We start from the raw sequence: 9,002 nt of genomic DNA on the forward strand, positions 1-9,002 counted from the left end.
AAAGAATATAGTCAACTAGTCGTCTAAATACTAGAATTTTATTTCACGCAAACAAAAAATTTTCTCATAATGACATGTCTTCTAGCAGTATTCGTTCTAGAAACATTTAGGCAAGGAAATGAAAAAAACTCAGTTATTTCTTGTGAATTGGGCAGTTTTATCAGCTCTGATGTTTCTCTGCACATACGGTAACAGTTATTCCACAAAAAAAACTTGATCTCTGTAAATATTATATCTAAATGTCTCAACAACGCTTATTTTTACGAGAAATATTACCATGAGCAAATTTATTATATGTAGAAGAAGTAGTTCCGCAAAACATTTTTGGAATTTCAGGTCATTAAGTGAAGGCAGCAAAGCTTAAGAAGTTGTAGGATTAAGACACGATAAAATTAACGATTTTTCAAGTAACAAAAACAGCTCAAAAGAATTATTTTAATGATAAGGTTGATTACTCGGCTCTCAATCAATGAATTGTTATAAAATCGAAAAAAATATCTTTGCTTCGGCTCTAAGAAGCAATAGCGCAAAAAAAAGTTCGAAAATATTCATTACTAATGTTATAGTAACGCGAAAACTTAAAACGAACGAACTTATTTACATTTTACCCTTAAAGTAAATCATCCGAACGGAGACAGCAGATCTTACATTTTTTCGATAAATAATTAAATACCGTTCTCTTAAGTAACTTTGCTCTTTTTGACGATTTTTTGAACCTTCAAAAAATTCGCAAAGGCACATAATTATTGTTACATGCATGACTGAGATAAATCGTTAAAATCTAACAAACATTTATAAACATACTACGACGGGAACATTACACGATTAAGTGTAATTCAATAATTCACTTTCTTGAAACCTCGTTTTATATCAAACTCTAAGATAACAAAGACTGCCGGAAACCTTAAAATATAATGGCAATATATGAAGGAATCTTACATTTTGAGTTTCGCATACGAACGAATGACATATTTATAAACTGTGCAAGCTTTCGGACATATAACAATTTATAAAATGTTTGATATGTATCACTACGAAACAAATCGAAACATTTCTTATGACTTTGAATGACGAAAGTCAAAAACAAAATATTCTTTACCATAGCATTACTAAGGTGCATTTAATCAACTTGTGCCTCCATCTTCGAGGCAACGTTTTCCAGGTCAAATCTTCTATTCGAGCCTTCATTATTTGGCAGGTGCACTGTGCTCGCTACAAAGTTAAAGTCCTGTTATATGTATAGTCGGCTATATGAGGCTTTGGCTGAATTCAAACTGAAGAACAAATGAAACGAAAAATTTCACCGCCTCCTCGCAAGACGTCACATCCAGCTAGGACTCACGAAGTTCCTTGAATGAGAAGAAGGAAAAAAATATCCGTGAACTAACACAAAAGTGTACTAGCTATAAAAAAGATAAGCGCGCATGCATCCTGCCGACTGACGATCGACTACGCTTCGATCTCCTATGGCCCATCGTGTAGTTGTGTGGCGAGACAGGTGTAAATAAATTTTCCGTCGATGTTTGCTTCAGCCGGATCACCTGGCCACTTGTCGACAGACGTCGTGAGACGAAAGGGGAAGTAAGATCAGCTTCTGATTGGTGGCTGACACGAGCCGGTGACAACCGGCACCCAGTAGCACCTTCGGGCGCAATTTTGACTCGCGTTTTCGAAGAAGTGTGAAATGATTTTTCGGGAGTAATTTGGCGGGGACTATAAAATTTGTTATGGGCCACGAATGTTTGTTAATTTTGGTGGATCAAGCAGTTTTTATGGACGATGGGTACTTATTGTCGACCGAAAATATTTTATTGAACGACCATGTTCATCAAATGCGGAGTGTGTGCCATTGATTAGGATTTTATCTTTTTTTCGGGCGAAACGAGTAGCGTGCACCTGCAGCTACTGCTCTCTATTTCGTATTCGAGTATGTATGGTAGTAAAAGGGTTTACATTTTCATTCGGTATTTTTATCTCACAATCTACAATAATAATTCGCTTAAATCAAATTTTTCACTAATAGGTATAAAATATTTTTTCGTTCATTTGATTTTTAAATTAAACTTTAAATCTACCGTTCATTTATTTGATGGTATAAACCTAAAATCGATAGAAGTAATCATTGACCCCAATATTAACACTAATTCCGGACTGACAGAATTTTCCTCTTCTAACGTTCCCATGAAATATTACCACTTTCCTTTCTTCCTCTTTTGAACGGTACCCAACAAAATCCTTGAAACAGAACACGCGTTCAAAATTGAGAATTTTACACTTCCTCTTACATTCTCTATCGTGAAGCTAAGAGGGATGTTATTATTTATAGTTTGGTTTCAGTATTTATGCACCAGATAAAACGTGACTGCATGAATAAGCGACGCAACGCGTGTCCACAACCGCCAGCAACTGAGGAATGTGGCTTTTGTGGGGTAATAAAATTTCCAAGGACGAGATGTAGTAAGCTGCAAACATCCATGCGGTAAAAGTAGCCATATCTTTCTTTTTTTTTATTCTGGTTTCATTATTCCAGTTATCTCAGACTGGACCTGGATGGGATACAGCCCCCAAAAATTGAACCATGTTTATGAAGCTGATAAAACAGAAATGATGCTAAAAGAGGTGCTCATTACCAGGAGTCACAAAAACTTGACCCTTCGTAACCCTGGCCTGTACTGTTGTGGCAAATGAGTATCCGATCGGACGGGAAGGCTAATAAGTTCAATACCTGATTTCATTTTATCTCAGCGGTAAGATAACGACCATCGTTAGTGAGAAGATCCTACGGAGCGTGGATCAGAACCGAATACGGTGCAGCGTGAACAACAACAACAACAAAAAAATCGTTGCAAATTGATCTCAATCAGTTCGGAAGCACGTTCCTTGCCGGTTGCAACTGCACTGAATGTGCGGTTTGCTGGATACGGCTGTACGGTTCCTTGGAGAATGGGAAGCTTGCCGTAAAAAGATTAATTGGTCTTAGGAAACTAAAACAAAACACACAAATTCGAGCTGAAATTGGGACCGAACTGGAAAACGAGATTTCTCTGATGAGATTGGGTTGTTTTTGTACGCTCCAAACCTGAATTGGAGTGCGTATAAGGACAGTAATGCTGGAAACATATTTTGTTTGAAACTTTCCGATACTATAGCTGACGTGTAATTGAGATGATCTGCACTGTGGGAATGTACAGTAAAGTCAAAATACACGCCGAAATGATAAACGAACAACTTTGTTTAACTTTCGGAGTTGATTCTTGATGAATGAATAATTTTACTCATTTTACATAAAATAATATTTTCTAGTACAATTGCCATATAAATTTCAAATGTCTTCTGATGCGGTTGACAATGATACTCCACACCAAAAAATTCTGAATAATACAGGCGACTTAATTCCTCATACGATGTAATTCATAAAGACCGAATTTGTCAAATGACGGAAAATTTCATTTGTAATGACTTAATGTTAGATGAGCTTGAATTTTACTGGTTTCGACTGTAACTTGCGTTTTGCTAGCAGACTGTATGAATTTAAATGCACCTTTTATCAGCCAAGCAGGTGCATGCATCTGTGGCTCAGTCGATTAACAGACGTACTTGCGATCCAATGATTCTCGGTTCAAGTCGCGACGGTTGCTATCAGTATTCTTTTTTTATTTCACCGAATTTCATGTCATGGAATTTTAGACACAATATTAAATGTTCTTGCATGTGAATTTGCGTGAACTGTGACGCTCCATTTATGTGCATCTTATAAGATGTAAAATCAAAGGGATTTTTTTAGGTCACAGCAAAAAATTATGAAATTTACAGATGAAACAAATCCACATATGACACAACTCATAAGAACGTAATCCGTAAACGACAGAATTTTAAAAGAATAATATAAATATACGTCAAACATACCTCGCCTTTCAAGCAAACGTGTAAATTTACATGTTTTAGCACCTAAAAATATGTCAGAATGCATTAAATATAAGATAGATTTACTATAAAATTGAGTCATTTTTAACGCTCATATCTATCTCTGAGGACGTAAATTTACACGATTTTTCCTAGGTGTGTAGGTAATGCCAGAGACCTAACCGCGAAATTGACGTATACGTTCTATAGAACTGCATTCGACATGTGTATAGATATTAATTGATTTGATATCGTTCAAGGTTTTGTAGTGCTGAAAAGGACAATTTGGTTTCCAAAGATTGTGATGGTATTCTAAGAAGCAAGTTTTTCTAAATAAGTTCTTTACGTTATTTTAGAGGTCCTGAAAAAACCCATTAGTGGCTTTGAAGTCCCGGAAATAGGGCGCCATTCATATGTTCCAATATTTCATACATTTTAACATTTGAATGAAATAAACTATCAAAATGCTGTACGGGATTCGTTTCTGGCTTTCAGAAGGACCAAATTGTGGAATTCTCTAAACCCTGTTCGGAGTATTTTACTCGAGCACAATGCAGCCAAATGCTAGCGAACGTTAGTTTTGTATGAATTTCGCCCTGCGAAAACTGCACAAAGCTAATAAAATAATTATAGATTTGCAATAAATTGATGATTTTTACCTTCGATTTGCAAAAAAAATCTCAACAGTTCTTTCGATAATTTTTAAAGCCATCAGAACGGTTGATTTTGTGTAATGTTCCCCATCGCTGTCCCCTTTTCGTTTTCTTTTTCTCCAATGCAATCGACCACCAGCAAGATGACGCAATCGCTCTTGTTTGAAGTGAAACTGGCTTTGCGAACGACCCACAAGCAGCTCACATTGCCGATTGATTCCAAACTGAACCAATTTTGTTTAAGAGCTTTCTTTTTACGTGATTTCGTTTGGAGCTTTTTTACAAATATGCGGGCCCAACAGCCATATAGAATTTTGATATCGATTTTTTCATTTCGAATTTCCCTATCTCACTGATAGAATCGAATTATTTTAGATTTGCACTAAACTGATGATTTTTACCTTCGATTTGCAAAGAAATGTAATGTTCCCTATCGTTGTCCACTTTTCGTTTTCTCTAATGCAAACGACCAGAAGCTGGATCATGCAATCACTTCTGTTTGAAGCGAAACTCACTGCGAATGTCCAAGAGCAGATATGCTTACAGGAGAACTAGTTGCTGGTTTTTCTGCGTTCAGGCCCAATTCGCCATTGACCGAAACATTCCACTGTCTTGACGTAGATGTGTCTCCGTTCATGGATTTTCATAGACTGGAGCTAGCAAACATTCAATAGGATCCGTTTATAGATTGGATTGATTTTGATGTTTAGTGTTTGGATTTTTTCACTATTTAAACAAGGTTTTCCTAATAAACGTGGTATTAAAAACAATCTTACACCCTTTTTATTCGTTTCGTGAAAGAATTAGAGAAAATACTTGAACAGGGATAAAGTTATTAAGAAATCAAATTTGGAATAATTTCGTTATACTCTCGTGTTGTGAACTTTTGAAAATGCACCCAGGTGAGCATAATAAAGAAAGACGTATTCCTACGTCAAAAACTATTACATTTTCACATTATAATGCTGAATATCGATGAAAATTATTGTCGCTTGTTAGAGGCCAGCAGCGCACGATGTAAATCGATAGAATTATGCTCTCATTAGTTATTTGTGAAAGTAATTCCTTACCGCAACACCAAACAAGTTATCTAAATTGCCCTTCTGGCCAATCGGCAATCGCATATAGAGCAAATTAGTGAAAATCGCATGTAGAACAACTAAAAAACAAATAGAAACGGTACTACCGGTTGCACGATCAGGGCCAATTATCATTGGCTTCCGAAAGAGTAAGCCTTCAGTAAGCGAAATTGAAACCTTGCTGCAGGTACAGCAGCTGCAGTCGAATACTGTTATTCGTCAAATACGATGCGGAGGTAATCAAATTTGCGGTGGTCCCCGGCATTAGGCATAACAATTTCAAATATAACATGATATTAATTCCAGCATGCCGTAATTTCCTCGGTGATGCCATAATATTACATCTATTAACATGTAAAAATAAATTTTGCGTCTGTATCGATGTGAGTTTCAGCTAAAGTAACTGTGATATGACTTATCTTTACCTGCTTTGAATTGCGAATGTAAGTGAATCGCGACATACCTTTTAGGTGCATCTATTAAGATGTAAATTTTTTAAGGGTGTACACAGTTCGAAAAAATCTTGTGATTTTGTATCTTATAAGATGCACATAAATAGAGTGTCGTATTTCACACAAATTTTTATTCAGGAACATGTAAAATTGTGTGATTTGAATATTACAATGCTTGAAATATAATGAAATAAAAAAAACAAGCAACAGCGCGCGACTTGAACCGAGAAACATTAGATCACAATGCACGGGATTTAATCGACTGACCCACAGAAACACATATCTGCTTCATGAATAATTGATACATATAAACCAATACACTTGGTAGCTTGGTAGCCGAGTACAGATTATACTCGGAGCCTTTAAAATTCTGTTCGAATGGAATATTGCATCATTCGACAAGTTAAATAGTTATGAATTGGATCGTTTGTAAAATTATGTCACCTGTAAAATTCATATTTTTTTGTGTAAAGACTACGGCGAGATTTTTCCCAACTAGAACAGAAATCGGTTGCGAAGTCTATTGCACACAGAATGGTCGAATTCCACAAAATGAATATTATATGCAAATCTCTGATTTTTTAACCAAAACTCTAAAAAAATTCTTTAATCTGCGTCCCATTGTCCAGGCATCGAACCCAAGCTCATCTTCCGTACAAAATTTACTTGTTACATGTGAAAATTGGTAGAAGATTCAAACAGGCAGATATGGAAGCCAATTCAGCACATTACCGTTCGCTGGCCGAAGCCGGTTGATTCCTGATGGCACGGCCAATAAAACAGATTTGTTATTATCGGTTGTTTATGCTGTTCGAAAAATTTTAAAGCATAATGCAACAATGCTTTGCGGCCCGACAAACCTATCCGTATATACTGAACGGCCCTCGGATGGATGGAGCAGGCAGAAGTGCCGCCAGGATTTTTTTTTCGAACTTGTACACAGATAAATCCTCGTATCTGTACTGAAGCGCTTTAGCGACTGACGGTGTGTAGCAGTGAGACCCGGGCACCGGTGGCCGGAGGGCGATGCTTCTAAATAAATGAGAAACATTGCAGTTCAGTGGGAGATTTCAGAAGTGAAGTTGTAAATTGAAAAATGTATGAAAAAGTGAAGTTATTTTTGACTCATGTGATCCTCCCCGAAAAGTGCAAACCGGACGAAAGTGTTCGAACCGTACGGATAGGCAGGTGGTTCCTCGGATTAGACACCGCCTGGTCTGGTCAGAAACATTGAAGTAAGCGCCCCTCGGGGAATGCGATGGAATTAAATTATGTGTTTTCTTGTAATTGCCATTCTTGTGCGGCAATTATTTTCGTTGGGTATGGAACGAAATTTCAGGTTTCGAGGAAGTTATGATAAAACCTAATAATACAATTGTACGATAAATTCTCTCAAGTTTACCAATACCAAACTGAATTACAAAGGTATACTCGGTATTAGACTAATGTCGTTTTCGGTTGATGCCGAGCACGATAATAGTTTATTGTCTGCTATACAGTTGTATATTTATTTGTTTAATCTCGAAATATTTATCGTGTTGACGTTGATTGTGTTTAATAAGTGAATAAGGAATATTCGTAAAAGTTGAAGGAATTAATTTCAAATAATGTTATCAACTAGTATGTTGAATTTAAACGTGGTCATGCAAACAACGATGATACACCATCTTGTCACCCAAATGAGACTGTTGTTAAGGAAATCCTCTCAAAAGTTCAAATCGAAATTTAGAAAAAAAAAAAGTTGTTTTCTTGGTCAGACTGAAGACTTCTTGACCGACATATTATGCATTGTCATATTTTTTCGTGTTAAAGACTGAACTCAAAACAAGTCAACACTTTCTTTCGGGTACAACTTTTTAATGCATGATTTAGTTTTGACTACAACTAGTTTAGAGTGTAATTATTACATGTGGAAAATTTCTTCATAAACTGTCAAGTAATTATTCAGATGGCTTCCAAGCAAGAAGTTCTTCAACAAAATTTATAGACGCGTTGGTGCATAATTCAGGACAGTTTCACAGGTAGATAACTAAATAATTGAAAAACAATTCGATCGTGTTTCGTGTGGTAAAATCGTTCTATAGAAGAACCCTGCGGTGAGCTGATAGCGGAAAAAAGCGATGTCCTTTGATTTTAAAGACAATAAACTTCGACTTTAACGTATTTTCTCGATAGCAGGTTTTGAAAGTCCGTGTCCATCGTCATTCGAAAACTACTTCACCAATTTTTTTTTTCAAATGTTGCAAACACTTTTGACATGTAATATACCAAACCACAACGTTTTCCTTTTCGTTTTTTCTTACTTTGGGGAGGTTTTACAGCAACAAAATGATCGATTTTTTTGTAAAAATCGTAGTTTTGACTTCAAACAACCACCAAAAATTTAAAAAAAATCAAACAAAAACGTTGGAGTCTAGAAAAACATCTACTATAACTATGAAGCTTTGATTTGTTGTTCAAATGGACCTCAGAACGTTTAGAGGTGATCATATCATCTAACAGAGCTACGGCAACCAACAAAGCAGTTATTAAGGATGGCATCGAAGCTGAACTCATCAAGATGGGACCAGAAAAGTTGGTCAAGTGTTTGCACCGATTAATAGGATAGGATCGAGGAAACCGAACAGCTACCGGATGAGTGGAAGGAAGGGGTGATTTGCCCCATTCATTTGTGAGACCATCCGAGCGATCACAATTCTGAATACCACCTACAAAGTGCTATCCCAGATCATCTCCCGGCGTCTATAACCTAAAACAAATGAGTTCGTGGGAAGTTATCAAGCCGGATTCATCGATGGCCGATCGACAACGGACCAGATGCCGTGAATACTAGATTCCAACACATCATCTGTTCATCGACTTCAAGGCGGCATACGATAGTAGCGACCGCATAGAGCTCTAGAAAATTATGGACG

This window comes from Malaya genurostris, chromosome 1 (genome assembly GCF_030247185.1).
Source record: "Malaya genurostris strain Urasoe2022 chromosome 1, Malgen_1.1, whole genome shotgun sequence".
Taxonomy (NCBI): Eukaryota; Metazoa; Arthropoda; class Insecta; order Diptera; family Culicidae; genus Malaya; species Malaya genurostris.